The sequence below is a fragment of the Oncorhynchus clarkii genome, unplaced genomic scaffold (genome assembly GCF_045791955.1).
Source record: "Oncorhynchus clarkii lewisi isolate Uvic-CL-2024 unplaced genomic scaffold, UVic_Ocla_1.0 unplaced_contig_200_pilon_pilon, whole genome shotgun sequence".
Taxonomy (NCBI): domain Eukaryota; kingdom Metazoa; phylum Chordata; class Actinopteri; order Salmoniformes; family Salmonidae; genus Oncorhynchus; species Oncorhynchus clarkii.
In genome coordinates, this window is record NW_027260822.1 from 170,865 (window position 1) to 190,314 (window position 19,450).

The window sequence follows — 19,450 nt, forward strand, 5'->3', positions numbered from 1 at the left end:
TAGTAACACTGAGCGGACGTGGTCAGAACATCAGCTTGTTTGTAGTAACATTGAGTGGACGTGGTCAGAACATCAGCTTGTATGTAGTAACACTGAGTGGACGTGGTCAGAACATCAGCTTGTATGTAGTAACACTGAGTGGACGTGGTCAGAACATCAGCTTGTAAATAGTAACACTGAGTGGACGTGGTCAGAACATCAGCTTGTATGTAGTAACACTGAGTGGACGTGGTCAGAACATCAGCTTGTATGTAGTAACACTGAGTGGACGTGGTCAGAACATCAGCTTGTATGTAGTAACACTGAGTGGACGTGGTCAGAACATCAGCTTGTGTGTAGTAACACTGAGTGGACGTGGTCAGAACATCAGCTTGTATGTAGTAACACTGAGTGGACGTGGTCAGAACATCAGCTTGTATGTAGTAACACTGAGTGGACGTGGTCAGAACATCAGCTTGTCTCATGTAGTAACACTGAGTGGACGTGGTCAGAACATCAGCTTGTGTGTAGTAACACTGAGTGGACGTGGTCAGAACATCAGCTTGTCTCATGTAGTAACACTGAGTGGACGTGGTCAGAACATCAGCTTGTGTGTAGTAACACTGAGTGGACGTGGTCAGAACATCAGCTTGTCTCATGTAGTAACACTGAGTGGACGTGGTCAGAACATCAGCTTGTGTGTAGTAACACTGAGTGGACGTGGTCAGAACATCAGCTTGTGTGTAGTAACACTGAGTGGACATGGTCAGAACATCAGCTTGTGTCATGTAGTAACACTGAGTGGACGTGGTCAGAACATCAGCTTGTGTCATGTAGTAACACTGAGTGGACGTGGTCAGAACATCAGCTTGTATGTAGTAACACTGAGTGAGCTCAATACGAAAATGGTCAGATGACGCGAATGCTACGCAAACCAACAGTTTTGCTAGCACAGACTGGAATATATTCCGGGATTCATCCAATGGCATTGAGGAGTATATTACTTCAGTCAACGGCTTCATCAATAAGTGCATCAACAACCTAATCCCCACAGTGAACGTTTAATTACATATCCCAACCAGAAGCCATCGATTACAGGCAACATTCACACTGAGCTAAAGGCTAGAGCTGCTGCTTTCAAGGTGCGGGACTCTAACCCAAAAGCTTATAAGAAATCCCGCTATCCGATGAACCATCAAACAGGCAAAGCGCCAATACAGGACTAAGATTGAATCGTACTACACCGGCTCTGACGCCTGTCGGATGTGGCAGGGCTTACAAACCATTACAGACTACAAAGGGAAGCATAGCCGCGAGCTGCCCAGTGACATGAGCCACCAGACGAGCTAAACCACTTCTATGCTCGCTTCGAGGCAAGCAACACTGAGACATGCATGAGTGCACAAGCTGTTCCAGATGACTGTGTAATCACGCTCTCCGTAGCCGACGAGAGTAAGACCTTTAAACAGGTCAAAATTCACAAGGCCGCTGGGCAAGACGAATTACCAGGACGTGTACTCCGAACATGAGTTGACCAACTGGCAGGTGTCTTCACTGACATTTTCAACATGTCCCTGATTGAGTCTGTAATACCAACATGTTTCAAGCAGACCATCATAGTCCCTGTGCCCAAGAACACTAACGTGACCTGCCTAAATGACTACAGACCCATAGCACTCACGTCCGTAGCCATGAAGTGCATTGAACGGCTGGTAACGGCTCACATTAACAACATTATCCCAGACATCCTAGACCCAATCCAATTTGCATACTGCTCAAACAGATCCACAGATGATGCAATCTCTATTGCACTCCACACTGTCCTTTCACACCTGGACAAAAGGAACAGCTACGTGAGAATACTGTTCATTGACTACAGCTCAGCGTTCAACACCATAGTGCCCTGGAACTAAACACCTCCCTCTGCAACTGGATCCTGGACTTCCTGATGAGCTGCCCCCAGGTGGTGAGGGTAGGCAACAACACATCTGCCACACTGATCCTCAACACTGGAGCCCCTCAGGGGTGCGTGCTCAGTCCCCTCCTGTACTCCCTGTTCACCCACGACTACATGGCCAGGCACGACTCCAACACCATCATTAAGTTTGCAGACGACACAACAGTGGTAGGCCTGATCACCGACAACGATGAGACAGCCTATAGGGAGGAGGTCAGAGACCTGGCCGGGTGGTGCCAGAATGACAACCTATCCCTCAACGTAATCAAGACAACCTATCCCTCAATGTAATCAAGATTGTTGACTACAGGAAAAGGAGGACCGAGCACGCCCCCATTCTCATCGATGGAGCTGTAGTGGAGCAGGTTGAGAGCTTCAAGTTCCCTGGTATCCACATCATCAACAAACTAGAATGGTCCAAACACACCAAGACAGTCATGAAGAGGGCATGACAAAACCTATTTCCCCTCAGGAGACTGAAAAGATTTGGCATGGGTCCTCAGATCCTCAAAAGGTTCTACAGCTGCAACATCGAGAGCATCCTGACTGGTTGCATCACTGCCTGGTACTGCAAGTCCTCTGCTTCCGACTGCAAGGAACTACAGAGGGTTGTGCATAAGGCCCACTACATCACTGTGGCTAAGCTGCCTGTCATCCAGGACCTCTACACCAGGTGGTGTCAGAGGAAGGCCCTAAGAATTGTCAAAGACCCCAGCCACCCCAGTCATAGACTGTTCTCTCTGCTACCGCATGGCAAGTCTAGGACCAAAAGGCTTCTCAACAGCTTTTACCCACAAGCCATAAGACTCCTGAACAGGTAATAAAATGGCTACCCGGACTAGTTGCTGGGCTATCTGCATTGTGTCCCACCTCCCGCCAACCCCTCTTTTACGCTGCTGCTACTCTGTTTCTCTGTTTCTCATCTAGTAGTCACTTTAACGATACCTACATGTACATAGTACCTCAATTAGCCCGACTAACCTGTGTCCCCGCACATTGACTCTGTGCTGGTAGTCACAATATTGTCTCATCGCTGCAACTCCCCAACGGGCTCGGGAGAGGCGAAGGTGGAGTATATAGCCTCGCTACTGTTATTTTCACTGTCGTTTTACAGTTTTAAAAAAAACATAATACCTATTTTTTACTTAAAAATTGCTTAGGGGCTTGAAAGTAATCATTTCACTTTAAGATCTACACCTGTTGTATTCGGCGCTCGTTAAAAATGAACTTTGATTTGATTGGGTCCGGGGTTAAGTGGGCGGGTGTTAAAGAAACAGCGAGGCTTGGCGGGTTTCGGAGGACTCGACCTTCTGCTCTCCCGATCCCGTTGGTGAGTTGCAGCGATGAGACAATATTGTGACTACCAATTGGATATCATGATTTTGGGGAGAAAAATAACATATGGAAACCACATGTTTGCCAGCGTTTCATTTATTCCATTCCAGCCATTACAATGAGCTCAGCTTCCTATACCTCCCCCACCAGCCTCCTTCAGTCTTTCCCCTTCAAGGGAAATTCTAAATAAATTCACATTCACTATTGAAGCCAAATCCTCATCCTTTACCCTTTTGCTAGAGATCATGTCCCGAGCCATTTTGGATCTTTTGACTGCCAGAACGTAATCTGAGCCGTGAGAGACAGACCTAGCCAATATACCACTTCACCTCTAAGCTGCTGTAACCTCCATCTGTGACCACCAGAGGAGTTCTGCCCCGCAATGCACCATGGGTAGCGGGCGGCGAGGTTCACACCTGTCACCTACTTCATCCTTCAGCCACCAGGTTACTATTGGTCACATACACAGTAGAGATCAGCCAATCACAGTTTGAGAGGATAACTACCTCCCTGGTACCCTGCTCATAACCTTGCCCTGCCTCCCGCCCTCCCACAGTGGCTTCTGGGAAACCATCTGTTAAGCCATAGACAAGGCCCCAGAATCCCAGAGACAACCCCTTCGACTGGCTTTGTATTCTGTCCCTGCTTTAAACCACTGAGGGATAGAGAGGGAGAGCGAACATGAGAGAGAGAGAGAGAGGGAGAGAGAGAGAGAGAACAAGAGAGAGAGAGAGAGGGAGAGAGAGAGAGATTGAGAGAGAGAGAGGGAGAGAGAGAGAGAGAACAAGAGAGAGAGAGAGAGGGAGAGAGAGAGAGATTGAGAGAGAGAGAGGGAGAGAGAGAGAGAGAGAGAAAGACAGGGAGAGAGAGAGAGAAAGTGCAAGAGAGAACAAGAGAGAAAAAAAGAGAGTGAGAGAGGGAGAGCGAGAAAGAAAAAGAGAGCGAAACGGAGAGAGGGGGAAAAGAGAGAGAGAGAGAGAGAGAGAGAAATGGAGAAAGAGGGGGAAGAGAGAACACGAGAGAAAGACGGATCAAATAGATTTCATTAGTGCTGTTTGATATAAGAGGTTGGAAATTCATTTGATATCACTAAAGGGCCGTTCCAAACCAGCTGAAGGTTTCAGGAAAGAAGGAAGGGTGCTATTACTAAACACCAGAGTGCCTTCTATTCCTCTTCAGTTCCCTTCTCAAACAAACACAAACAAAAAGGATATTTCAGGCCTCTGAGTGACAACGCTCTGTGGGCACAACACAACAAGGCACAGCGTTGCCATGATCATGTAATTGATCTCAATCAGAGCTGACGGGAACTGTGACAGCTGGTGAGAGATACTCAGAGCTGTGTGATTACCTCAGATGAGGCCAGTAGGATGGAACACCAATCTGTTGTGTGGCTCACTACTCGCCACACAGAGGCCAGTAGGATGGAACACCAATCTGTGGTGGAGATCACTACTCACCACACAGAGGCCAGTAGGATGGAACACCAATCTGTGGTGGAGATCACTACTCCCCACACAGAGGAGGCCAGTAGGATGGAACACCAATCTGTGGTGGAGATCACTACTCACCACACAGAGGCCAGTAGGATGGAACACCAATCTGTGGTGTGGATCACTACTCCCCACACAGAGGAGGCCAGTAGGACGGAACACCAATCTGTGGTGTGGATCACTACTCCCCACACAGAGGAGGCCAGTAGGACGGAACACCAATCTGTGGTGTGGATCACTACTCCCCACACAGAGGAGGCCAGTAGGACGGAACACCAATCTGTGGTGTGGATCACTACTCCCCACACAGAGGAGGCCAGTAGGACGGAACACCAATCTGTGGTGTGGATCACTACTCCCCACACAGAGGAGGCCAGAAGGACGGAACACCAATCTGTGGTGTGGATCACTACTCCCCACACAGAGGAGGCCAGTAGGACGGAACACCAATCTGTGGTGTGGATCACTACTCCCCACACAGAGGCCAGTAGGACGGAACACCAATCTGTGGTGTGAATCACTACTCCCCACACAGAGGAGGCCAGTAGAATGGAACACCAATCTGTGGTGTGGATCACTACTCAACACACTTAGGAGGCCAGTAGGACGGAACACCAATCTGTGGTGTAGATCACTACTCCCCACACAGAGGAGGCCAGTAGGATGGAACACCAATCTGTGGTGTGGATCACTACTCCCCACACAGAGGAGTCCAGTAGGATGGAACACCAATCTGTGGTGTGGATCACTACTCCCCACACAGAGGAGGCCAGTAGGACGGAACACCAATCTGTGGTGTGGATCACTACTCCCCACACAGAGGAGGCCAGTAGGACGGAACACCAATCTGTGGTGTGGATCACTACTCCCCACACAGAGGAGGCCAGTAGGACGGAACACCAATCTGTGGTGTGGATCACTACTCCCCACACAGAGAAGGCCAGTAGGACGGAACACCAATCTGTGGTGTGGATCACTACTCCCCACACAGAGGAGGCCAGTAGGACGGAACACCAATCTGTGGTGTAGATCACTACTCCCCACACAGAGGAGGCCAGTAGGACGGAACACCAATCTGTGGTGTGGATCACTACTCAGCGTCCAGGCTACCACATCATAGCGCAGCGTCCAGGCTACCACATCATAGCACAGCGTCCAGGCTACCACCACATAGCGCAGCGTCAGACCATTGGCAGACCAATGGGGAAGCGCACAATTGGCTCAGCGTTGTCCGGGTTAGGGGAGCGTTTGCCCAGGCAGGGATGTTCTTGTCCCATTGCGCTCTAGCGACTCCTGTGGCGGTCCGGGCACAATGCATGCTGACATGGTCGCCAGGTGTACAGTGTTTTCTCCGACACATTGGTGCGGCTGGCTTCCGGTTTAAGTGGGAATTGTTTTTCGGGGGACGCACAGCTTTCGACCTTTGCCTCTTCCGAGTCCGTACGGGAATTGCAGCGATGAGACAAGACTGTTACTACCAATTGGATACAATGAAATTTGGGAGAAAAAAGGGGTAAAATTTTTTTACTATTAATATTTAGCTTTGGTAGTGCGGAGAGCCTCCGTGACACAGGGAGGGACAGTCTCGGTTGAGTGAGCCGTCTTGAAGCCTGACTTGTTAGAAGATGGTTCTGAGAGGGATAATGAGAGAGTTGGTCAGAGACGCTCAAGTGTTTTGGAAAGATAAGAAAAGGGATATAAAGGTCTATAGTTTTTGATGTGAGATGAGTCAAGTGTTGGTTTCTTGAGGAGGAGAGAAACTTAGGCCATTTTGAAGTCAGAAGGGTCGCAACCAGTGGTCAGGGATGAGTTGATGAGGGAAGTGAGAAGGTCTCCAGAGATGGTCTGGGGAGAAGGGGATGGGATATATTATATGGTTCTACCAGAGGACCAGAGGAGAGCAGAGATATATTATGTGGTTCTACCAGAGGACAGGAGAGATATATTACTGTATATGGTTCAAGCAGACCAGGGAGGGAGAGGAGAGGAGAGGAGAGGAGAGGAGAGGAGAGGAGAAATGGGGAGGGAGAGGGAGAGGAGAAATGGGCAGGGGGAGGGAGAGGAGAGGAGAGGAGAAATGGACAGGGGGGGAGAGGAGAGGAGAAATGGGCAGGGGGAGGGAGAGGAGAGGAGAGGGGAAATGGGGAGCGAGAGGGAGAGGAGAGGCCAGTAATATTATTAATATGATCCCTTCCAGCCCGGTTTGGCCCTGGACGGTGATGTGGTGATATGGCCTAGAGACCCTCGGTTGTCAGTATGACTAATCTCCTGTCTGTCTCTGTGGACGTAACCAGCTGGCTGCATGTGTTGATGAAGGCCAGGTTAAATAATTGGATGCCCTGGGTTATGAACGCCTTGCAAAGTTATTGCTAGGCTGATTCCAGATCAGTTTGTGCTGTCTTTCCCAGTTTTGACGTGACAAGGACCATAGGAGTTGGCAAGACAGCAAAAACAGATCTGGGACCAGTGGAAGTGATTCTCTGGGCAAGCACAAGTGGAAGTGATTGCATGCCCTGGGTTATGAAGGTCTGTGGGCAAAGGAAGGAGAGGTGGCTTTTACATTTAGCTTTTAGCATCAACACAGGTTTAAAGGACAGGTTTAGCATTTAGCTGTAGCGTTTAGCTTCTAAAGCAGGTTTAAAGGGCAGGTTTAGCATTTAGCTGTAGCGTTTAGATTCTAAAGCAGGCTTAAAGGACAGGTTTAGCATAGCGTTTAGCTTCTAAAGCAGGTTTAAAGGACAGGTTTAGCGTAGCGTTTAGCTTCTAAAGCAGGTTAAAGGGCATGTTTAGCATTTAGCTGTAGCGTTTAGATTCTAAAGCAGGTTTAAAGGACAGGTTTAGCTTAGCGTTTAGCTTCTAAAGCAGGTTTAAAGGACAGGTTTAGCGTATCGTTTAGCTTCTAAAGCAGGTTTAAAGGATAAGTTTTGCGTAGCGTTTAGCTTCTAAAGCAGGTTAAAGGGCATGTTTAGCATTTAGCGTAGCGTTTAGCTTCTAAAGCAGGTTAAAGGGCATGTTTAGCATTTAGTTGTAGAGTTTAGCTTCTAACGCAGGTCCATAGAGACTAAGACAGTGTCCCGTGAGGATTCCCATAGAGACTAAGACAGTGTCCCGTGTGGATTCCCATAGAGACTAAGACAGTGTCCCGTGAGGATTCCCATAGAGACTAAGACAGTGTCCCATGTGGATTCCCATAGAGACTAAGACAGTGTCCCGTGAGGATTCCCATAGAGACTAAGACAGTTTCCCGTGAGGATTCCCATAGAGACTAAGACAGTGTCCCGTGTGGATTCCCATAGAGACTAAGACAGTGTCCCACGAGGATTCCCATAGAGACTAAGGCAGTGTCCTGTGAGGATTCCCATAGAGACAAAGACAGTGTCCCGTGAGGATTCCCATAGAGACTAAGACAGTGTCCAGTGTGGATTCCCATAGAGACTAAGACAGTGTCCTGTGTGGATTCCCATAGAGACTAAGACAGTGTCCCGTGAGGATTCCCATAGAGACTAAGACAGTGTCCCGTGTGGATTCCCATAGAGACTAAGACATTGTCCCCTGTGGATTCCCATAGAGACTAAGACAGTGTCCCGTGTGGATTCCCATAGAGACTAAGACAGTGTCCCGCGAGGATTCCCATAGAGACTAAGACAGTGTCCCGTGTGGATTCCCATAGAGACTAAGACAGTGTCCCGTGAGGATTCCCATAGAGACTAAGACAGTGTCCCGTGTGGATTCCCATAGAGACTAAGACAGTGTCCTGTGTGGATTCCCATAGAGACTAAGACAGTGTTCCGTGAGGATTCCCATAGAGACTAAGACAGTGTCCCGTGTGGATTCCCATAGAGACTAAGACATTGTCCCCTGTGGATTCCCATAGAGACTAAGACAGTGTCCCGTGTGGATTCCCATAGAGACTAAGACAGTGTCCCGCGAGGATTCCCATAGAGACTAAGACAGTGTCCCGTGTGGATTCCCATAGAGACTAAGACAGTGTCCCGTGTGGATTCCCATAGAGACTAAGACAGTGTCCTGTGTGGATTCCCATAAAGACTAAGACATTGTCCTGTGTGGATTCCCATAGAGACTAAGACAGTGTCCCGTGAGGATTAACATAGAGACTAAGGCAGTGTCCCGTGTGGATTCCCATAGAGACTAAGACAGTGTCCTGTGTGGATTCCCATAGAGACAAACACAGTGTCCTGTGTGGATTCCCATAGAGACAAAGACAGTGTCCTGTGAGGATTCCCATAGAGACTAAGGCAGTGTCCTGTGAGGATTCCCATAGAGACAAAGACAGTGTCCCGTGAGGATTCCCATAGAGACTAAGACAGTGTCCCGTGTAGATTCCCATAGAGACTAAGACAGTGTCCTGTGTGGATTCCCATAGAGACTAAGACAGTGTCCCGTGTGGATTCCCATAGAGACTAAGACATTGTCCCGTGTGGATTCCCATAGAGACTAAGACAGTGTCCCGTGTGGATTCCCATAGAGACTAAGACAGTGTCCCGCGAGGATTCCCATAGAGACTAAGGCAGTGTCCTGTGAGGATTCCCATAGAGACAAAGACAGTGTCCCGTGAGGATTCCCATAGAGACTAAGACAGTGTCCCGTGTGGATTCCCATAGAGACTAAGACAGTGTCCTGTGTGGATTCCCATAGAGACTAAGACAGTGTCCCGTGTGGATTCCCATAGAGACTAAGACAGTGTTCTGTGTGGATTCCCATAGAGACTAAGACAGTGTCCTGTGTGGATTCCCATAGAGACTAAGACAGTGTCCTGTGTGGATTCCCATAGAGACTAAGACAGTGTCCCGTGAGGATTCCCATAGAGACTAAGGCAGTGTCCCGTGTGGATTCCCATAGAGACTAAGACAGTGTCCTGTGTGGATTCCCATAGAGACAAACACAGTGTCCTGTGTGGATTCCCATAGAGACAAAGACAGTGTCCTGTGAGGATTCCCATAGAGACTAAGGCAGTGTCCTGTGAGGATTCCCATAGAGACAAAGACAGTGTCCCGTGAGGATTCCCATAGAGACTAAGACAGTGTCCTGTGTGGATTCCCATAGAGACTAAGACAGTGTCCTGTGTGGTTTCCCATAGAGACTAAGACAGTGTCCCGTGTGGATTCCCATAGAGACTAAGACATTGTCCCGTGTGGATTCCCATAGAGACTAAGACAGTGTCCCGTGAGGATTCCCATAGAGACTAAGACAGTGTCCCGTGTGGATTCCCATAGAGACTAAGACATTGTCCCGTGTGGATTCCCATAGAGACTAAGACAGTGTCCCGTGTGGATTCCCATAGAGACTAAGACAGTGTCCCGCGAGGATTCCCATAGAGACTAAGACAGTGTCCCGTGTGGATTCCCATAGAGACTAAGACAGTGTCCCGTGTGGATTCCCATAGAGACTAAGACATTGTCCCGTGTGGATTCCCATAGAGACGAAGGCAGTGTCCTGTGAGGATTCCCGTAAAGACAAAGACAGTGTCCCGTGAGGATTCCCATAGAGACTAAGACAGTGTCCCGTGTGGATTCCCATAGAGACTAAGACAGTGTCCTGTGTGGATTCCCATAGAGACTAAGACAGTGTCCCGTGTGGATTCCCATAGAGACTAAGACATTGTCCCGTGTGGATTCCCATAGAGACTAAGACATTGTCCCGTGTGGATTCCCATAGAGACTAAGACAGTGTCCCGTGAGGATTCCCATAGAGACTAAGACAGTGTCCCGTGAGGATTCCCATAGAGACTAAGACACTATCCCGTGTGGATTCCCATAGAGACTAAGACATTGTCCCGTGTGGATTCCCATAGAGGCTAAGACAGTGTCCCGTGTGGATTCCCATAGAGACTAAGACAGTGTCCCGCGAGGATTCCCATAGAGACTAAGGCAGTGTCCTGTGAGGATTCCCATAGAGACAAAGACAGTGTCCCGTGAGGATTCCCATAGAGACTAAGACAGTGTCCCGTGTGGATTCCCATAGAGACTAAGACAGTGTCCTGTGTGGATTCCCATAGAGACTAAGACAGTGTCCCGTGAGGATTCCCATAGAGACTAAGACAGTGTCCCGTGTGGATTCCCATAGAGACTAAGACATTGTCCCATGTAGATTCCCATAGAGACTAAGACAGTGTCCCGTGAGGATTCCCATAGAGACTAAGACAGTGTCCCGCAAGGATTCCCATAGAGACTAAGGCAGTGTCCCATGTGGATTCCCATAGAGACTAAGACAGTGTCCCGTGTGGATTCCCATAGAGACTAAGACATTGTCCCGTGTGGATTCCCATAGAGACTAAGGCAGTGTCCTGTGAGGATTCCCATAGAGACAAAGACAGTGTCCCGTGAGGATTCCCATAGAGACTAAGACAGTGTCCCGTGTGGATTCCCATAGAGACTAAGACATTGTCCCGTGTGGATTCCCATAGAGACTAAGACAGTGTCCCATGTGGATTCCCATAGAGACTAAGACAGTGTCCCGTGAGGATTCCCATAGAGACTAAGACAGTGTCCCGTGAGGATTCCCATAGAGACTAAGACAGTATCCCGTGTGGATTCCCATAGAGACTAAGACAGTGTCCTGTGTGGATTCCCATAGAGACAAACACAGTGTCCTGTGTGGATTCCCATAGAGACAAAGACAGTGTCCTGTGAGGATTCCCATAGAGACTAAGGCAGTGTCCTGTGAGGATTCCCATAGAGACAAAGACAGTGTCCCGTGAGGATTCCCATAGAGACTAAGACAGTGTCCTGTGTGGATTCCCATAGAGACTAAGACAGTGTCCTGTGTGGTTTCCCATAGAGACTAAGACAGTGTCCCGTGTGGATTCCCATAGAGACTAAGACATTGTCCCGTGTGGATTCCCATAGAGACTAAGACAGTGTCCCGTGAGGATTCCCATAGAGACTAAGACAGTGTCCCGTGTGGATTCCCATAGAGACTAAGACATTGTCCCGTGTGGATTCCCATAGAGACTAAGACAGTGTCCCGTGTGGATTCCCATAGAGACTAAGACAGTGTCCCGCGAGGATTCCCATAGAGACTAAGACAGTGTCCCGTGTGGATTCCCATAGAGACTAAGACAGTGTCCCGTGTGGATTCCCATAGAGACTAAGACATTGTCCCGTGTGGATTCCCATAGAGACGAAGGCAGTGTCCTGTGAGGATTCCCGTAAAGACAAAGACAGTGTCCCGTGAGGATTCCCATAGAGACTAAGACAGTGTCCCGTGTGGATTCCCATAGAGACTAAGACAGTGTCCTGTGTGGATTCCCATAGAGACTAAGACAGTGTCCCGTGTGGATTCCCATAGAGACTAAGACATTGTCCCGTGTGGATTCCCATAGAGACTAAGACAGTGTCCCGTGAGGATTCCCATAGAGACTAAGACAGTGTCCCGTGTGGATTCCCATAGAGACTAAGACATTGTCCCGTGTGGATTCCCATAGAGACTAAGACAGTGTCCCGTGAGGATTCCCATAGAGACTAAGACAGTGTCCCGTGAGGATTCCCATAGAGACTAAGACACTATCCCGTGTGGATTCCCATAGAGACTAAGACATTGTCCCGTGTGGATTCCCATAGAGGCTAAGACAGTGTCCCGTGTGGATTCCCATAGAGACTAAGACAGTGTCCCGCGAGGATTCCCATAGAGACTAAGGCAGTGTCCTGTGAGGATTCCCATAGAGACAAAGACAGTGTCCCGTGAGGATTCCCATAGAGACTAAGACAGTGTCCCGTGAGGATTCCCATAGAGACTAAGACAGTATCCCGTGTGGATTCCCATAGAGACTAAGACATTGTCCTGTGTGGATTCCCATAGAGCAGGGGTGTCAAAGTCAAATGGACGGAGGGCCAAATAAAAAAATCAGCTACAAGACGAGGGCCGGACTGTTCGAATGTTCATTGAAAAATTTTTAAATGACGCATATAGTCTAGTGAACCTAATTGAACCTACTGAAAACCTAACAAATATATTACAATATGATCAGATAAATAAAGCAATATTTTCTTATGGCTCTGTCAGTAATCTTTAATTTTCAACAGACACAAAAGACAAATTTCCTTTATATAAATATCCCCATAACATGAACATTAAATGAAAGAAACCGGTATTCAAGGCACCATCAGTAGACTATATTTTCTATTTTAGCAAAAGTGGGCTAAATTTACTTCAAAGAAAAAACAATAATAGCAATTTTCTATCATCCACTCAACTGAAATATTTTTAAAATATAATTGGATTGAAATACAAAAAAATAAAGTGCAAAAATCTATTAATCAAAAACAACACTTTGTTTAAGGAGAAGTAACATGCAGTGAAAACAAATATTAAATTTTAACTTTTAAACTTGAACTGAGTAAAAACTCTAAATATGTGATTGCACAGTAATGTTCACTTGTTTGAGGTTGAGGGTGATACTTGGTGGTGTCCCATCTTTTCCACAAGTTCATCAATGTTCGGGGTAAGGCTCTGAGCTGAAGAAATCCTCAGAATTGAGTGGAGGTGTTCAGCAGTAAGTCGACTTCTGTGTGATGTTTTGTTCAGGTTCATCAAAGAAAACAGTTGTTCACACAGGTATGTGCTGCCAAACATAGACAACGTTTGAGCAGCCTGGATGCGCAGCTGGGGCATTGTGCCGGGGAGGAAACGGGCGAACTCCGCAGCACCCACTGCCGCATATTTTGCCCTCAGTGCATCATTGCATTGGAGGTCAATCAACTCCATTTGGAGGTTTGGTGGTGAGCTTTCCACGTCAACAGCAAATGGGTTACCGAGCAGTTCCAACCTGCTTTTTTGTGCTTCAAAGTCAGCAAATCGGCGTCGAAAGTCAGCGGCAAGCATACCTATTTTATCAGCCAACTGTGTGCTCGGGAACGCACTGGTAGAGAGCTTCTCTTTCATGGTCTGGCAGCTGGGAAAGTGGCTCAAATTTTCTTTCCGCATCTGCGTCTCCCACAGAGTCAGTTTGGTTTTAAATGCCTTCACTGTACTGTACATATCAGAGATGACACGATCCCGACCCTGCAGCTGCAAGTTTATTGCATTCAGATGACTCGTAATGTCACACAGAAAAGCCATTTCACACAGAAACATTTCGTCTCGGAGTTGTGTTGTGTCTTTCCCTTTGCTGTCCAAGAACAGACAAATCTCCTCACGAAGCTCGAAACATCTTTGAAGCACCTTTCCCTGGCTTAGCCATCGCACCTCTGTGTGATAAGGCAAATCACCATGCTCCGTTTCTAACTCCGTCAGAAATGCCTTGAACTGGCGGTGATTCAAACCTTTGGCTCTGATAAAGTTAACTGTGCGCGTGATGATGCTCATTACATGCTCCATTTTCAAGGCTTTACCGCACAACGCTTCCTGGTGTATGATATGATAAGCTGTCAGCTCACCTGTCGCGTTTTCCTCTTGCATCTTTTCCCGTATCTTCGCCACCAGTCCGCTCCTGTGTCCACACATCGCAGGTGCTCCGTCGGTTGTCAAACCCACGAGTTTTTCCCAAGGCAGCTCCATCTCATTTACACATCTTGACACCTCTTCATACAAATCATGCCCCGTAGTTGTGCCATGCATAGGACGTAAAGCCAAAAACTCCTCTGTCACGCTTAGGTTGGAGTCCACTCCGCGGATGAAAATTGACAACTGGGCAATGTCAGAAATGTCGGTGCTCTCATCCACAGCCAAGGAATATGCAATAAAATCTTTTCCCTTTTTCACAAGCTGCTCTTTTAGATTGATGGACAACTGGTCTACTCTCTCGGCAATGGTGTTTCTGCTCAGACTCACATTTAAAAAGAGTTGCCTTTTTTCTGGGCAAACTTCGTCACAAACTTTAATCATGCAGTTTTTGATGAAATCCCCCTCCGTAAATGGCCGGGCTGATTTAGCGATCTCTTCTGCCAAAATAAAACTGGCCTTGACAGTTGCGTCCGCGTGTGTGTCCGCGTGTTTCGTTTCATAATGTCGTCTCAGATTATACTCTTTCAGTACCGCCACACTTTCTCCACACAGAAGACACACAGGTTTTCCAGCTACCTTCGTGAACATATACTCCGACTCCCACCTTGTTTGAAACCCCCGGTTCTCAGTATCCACCTTCCGTTTTGCCATTTTTGATGGGTTTCTGAAAGTTAATTTTACTGTGATGCTGACGACTGCTGTGCCAATAAATATTGAAATGAAGCAGCCCACTGCTCGGTGCGTCACCTTTGCATTGTGGGAAATGTAGTATTGGTGCGTGTAAAAGATCTGCGGGCTGCCGGCTTGCTGCGGGCCGGTTCTAATAATAAATCAAGATCATCCCAGGGGCCGTAAAAAACCTTCTTGCGGGCCGGATGTGGCCCGCGGGCCTTGACTCTGACATATGTGCCATAGAGACTAAGACAGTGTCCCGTGTGGATTCCCATAGAGACTAAGACAGTGTCCTGTGTGGATTCCCATAGAGACTAAGACAGTGTCCCGTGAGGATTCCCATAGAGACTAAGACAGTGTCCCGTGTGGATTCCCATAAAGACTAAGACATTGTCCCGTGTGGATTCCCATAGAGACTAAGACAGTGTCCCGTGTGGATTCCCATAGAGACTAAGACAGTGTCCCGCGAGGATTCCCATAGAGACTAAGGCAGTGTCCTGTGAGGATTCCCATAGAGACAAAGACAGTGTCCTGTGAGGATTCCCATAGAGACTAAGACAGTGTCCCGTGTGGATTCCCATAGAGACTAAGACAGTGTCCTGTGTGGATTCCCATAGAGACTAAGACAGTGCCCCGTGTGGATTCCCATAGAGACTAAGACAGTGTTCTGTGTGGATTCCCATAGAGACTAAGACAGTGTCCTGTGTGGATTCCCATAGAGACTAAGACAGTGTCCTGTGTGGATTCCCATAGAGACTAAGACAGTGTCCCGTGAGGATTCCCATAGAGACTAAGACAGTGTCCCATGTGGATTCCCATAGAGACTAAGACAGTGTCCCGTGAGGATTCCCATAGAGACTAAGACAGTGTCCCGTGAGGATTCCCATAGAGACTAAGCAGTATCCTAAATGGCACCCTATTCCCTAGATTCCCTATGGGCCCTGGTTAAAAGAAGTGCACTACAAAGGGAATAGGGTGCCATTTTGGGACAGATCCTGAGGAATCGCTGTCCTTTTAACTATGACATGTTATGTTCCGCTGTCGCGTCAACACACACGACTCCAGCATTCAACCGCAACACTTTGAAGGACGATAATCTTAGGCCACTCTAAAAAGGTATCGTCTTTGTTTATTACTAGGAGATGCTGATTGGATAAACCCCCCCCCCCAGAGTTTAACGAGCTAAGAAGGATGAAGCTGAGCGTGTTAGAGCCTAGTGTCTGTTGATAAAGTAACTTCTCATAAACGGAGACGATTAAATGCAATCCATATGAGAGTTAAGAAACGCACATAAACGCCGTGGTGTGTGCAGTGTTTACATTTTTTTTTTTAATTCGATGATTTAATTTTTAATGGACGACTTTCGCTCAGCAGCAGCGCGCGGCTAATTAACGGACAGATCAAATTTCCTCAGCAATTTGTTTTCACTTTCAACATAACCTTTGAATCATTTAGACAGTGTGTCCAAATGGCCACCTATTTCACTATGTAGTGCACTACTATGGGCCCTGATTTAAAAGCAGTGCACTGCAGCATAAAGAGAAGAGGATGCCATTTAGGACGAGGCCTTCATTTTAACGTGACTTTTCCAGACGATGCTTTTCTCAGAGGGTTTCTTTAGCGTTGTGTTTGAATGGTGGTTCAAGTCTTCATCCCGAAGCTGTATTGGAGTCTTTAGTGATAAATATTACATTTAGTCTGTTACAGAATCATTTAATAAAAAGGTCCAAGCCGCTTTCATCTCAATAATCAAATCATTTCTGGGTAACAATTACTGTGAATACATTACCGGGATTGTTTTCAATTAAAATGATCAAAAAAAAGACGTTAAAAAATGTGTTTTTAGCAAAGAGCAATTTCTCAAGGACTGTCTGGGAGTGGTCTGAGTGGGGAAAACGGGAAACTAGCTGTTATTGGCAGAGATGTTTGGAACACTCTTTCTTATTGGTCTATTAACTCATTTACTGGTGATGTCACCAGGCAGGCCAAATCTCTTTCTTATTGGTCTATTAACTCTTCTACTGGTGATGTCACCAGGCAGGCCAAATCTCTTTCTTATTGGTCTATTAACTCATCTACTGGTGATGTCACCAGGCAGGCCAAATCTCTTTCTTATTGGTCTATTAACTCATCTACTGGTGATGTCACCAGGCAGGCCAAATCTCTTTCTTATTGGTATATTAACTCATCTACTGGTGATGTCACCAGGCAGGCCAAATCTCTTTCTTATTGGTCTATTAACTCATCTACTGGTGATGTCACCAGACAAGACAAATCTCCATCCCACTAAAACATGGCTGAAATTACAGGCGGTCTTTTCAAACAGCTTTTACACTAAAAGGTAACAGTTTTCTTCCAACCTCATAGTGTGGAAATATATATATAACACACAGGAAAAAAACAGGTTTTTGACCGCACTGGGCCTTTATAGAACAGGTCACGTGAGACCTCAGCACGTATTGTTGTACTTCTCATACAGGTTGGTCCACAATACTTTGGGTTTTGGAAAACTAAGTAAAACGTTATGTCTGTGACTCCACCTGACCACCACTACCCTCACCACTACCCCTACCTGACCACCACTACCCCTACCTGACCACCACCACCCCTACCTGACCACCACTACCCCTACCTGACCACCACTACCCCTACCTGACCACCACTACCCCTACCTGACCACCACTACCCCTACCTGACCACCACTACCCCTACCTGACCACCACTACCCCTACCTGACCACCACTACCCCTACCTGACCACCACTACCCCTACCTGACCACCACCACCCCTACCTGACCACCACTACCCCTACCTGACCACCACTACCCCTACCTGACCACCACTACCCCTACCTGACCACCACTACCCCTACCTGACCACCACAACCCCTACCTGACCACCACTACCCCTACCTGACCACCACTACCCCTACCTGACCACCACTACCCCTACCTGACCACCACTACCCTCACCACTACCACTACCCCTACCTGACCATCACTACCCCTACCTGACCACCACTACCCCTACCTGACCACCACTACACCTACCTGACCACCAATACCCCTACCTGACCACCACTACCCCTACCTGACCACCACTACCCCTACCTGACCACCACTACCCCTACCTGACCACCACTACCCCTACCTGACAACCACAACCCTCACCACTACCCCTACCTGACCACCACTCCCCCTACCTGACCACCACTACCCCTACCTGACCACCACTACCCCTACCTGACCACCACAACCCCTACCTGACCACCACTACCCCTACCTGACCACCACTACCCCTACCTGACCACCACTACCCCTACCTGACCACCACTACCCCTAGCTGACCACCACTAACCTCACCACTACCCCTACCTGACCACCACTACCCTCACCACTACCCCTACCTGACAACCACTACCCCTACCTGACCACCACTACCCCTACCTGACCACCACTACCCCTACCTCACCACCACTACCCTCACCACTACCCCTACCTGACCACCACTACCCTCACCACTACCCCTACCTGACCACCACTACCCCTACCTGACCACCACTACCCCTACCTGACCACCACTACCCTCACCACTACCCCTACCTGACCACCACTACCCTCACCACTACCCCTACCTGACCACCACTACCCCTACCTGACCACCACTACCCTCACCACTACCCCTACCTGACCACCACTACCCCTACCTGACCACCACTACCCCTACCTGACCACCCCTACCCCTACCTGACCACCACTACCCCTACCTGACCACCACTACCCCTACCTGACCATCACTACCCCTACCTGACCACCACTACCCCTACCTGACCACCACTACCCCTACCTGACAACCCCTACCCCTACCTGACCACCACTACCCCTACCTGACCACCTCTACCCCTACCTGACAACGCCTACCCCTACCTGACCACCACTACCCCTACCTGACCACCACTACCCCTACCTGACCACCACTACCCCTACCTGACCACCACTACCCCTACCTGACCACCACTACCCCTACCTGACCACCACTACCCCTACCTGACAACCCCTACCCCTACCTGACCACCACTACCCCTACCTGACAACCCCTACCCCTACCTGACCACCAATACCCTCACCACTACCCCTACCTGACCACCACTACCCTCATCACTACCCCTACCTGACCACCACTACCCCTACCTGACCACCACTACCCCTACCTGACCACCACTACCCTCACCACTAACCCTACCTGACCACCACTACCCCTACCTGACCACCACTACCCCTACCTGACCACCACTACCCCTACCTGACCACCACTACACTCACCACTACCCCTACCTGAACACCACTACCCTTCACCACTACCCCTACCTGACCACCACTACCCTTACCACTACCCCTACCTGACCACCCCTACCCTCGCCACTACCCCTACCCCTACCTGACCACCACTACCCCTACCTGACCACCACTACCCTCACCACTACCCCTACCTGACCACCACTACCCCTACCTGACCACCACTACCCCTACCTGACCACCACTACCCTCACCAC

General features: G+C 48.5%; 1 protein-coding gene across 1 annotated transcript in view; it reads right to left on the reverse strand.

The window, feature by feature from the left end:
* LOC139401810 (muscarinic acetylcholine receptor M3-like) overlaps positions 1-19,450 on the reverse strand; it is an 80,221-nt gene that overhangs the window by 3,177 nt on the left and 57,594 nt on the right. The gene's annotated exons all lie outside the window — the stretch shown is intronic.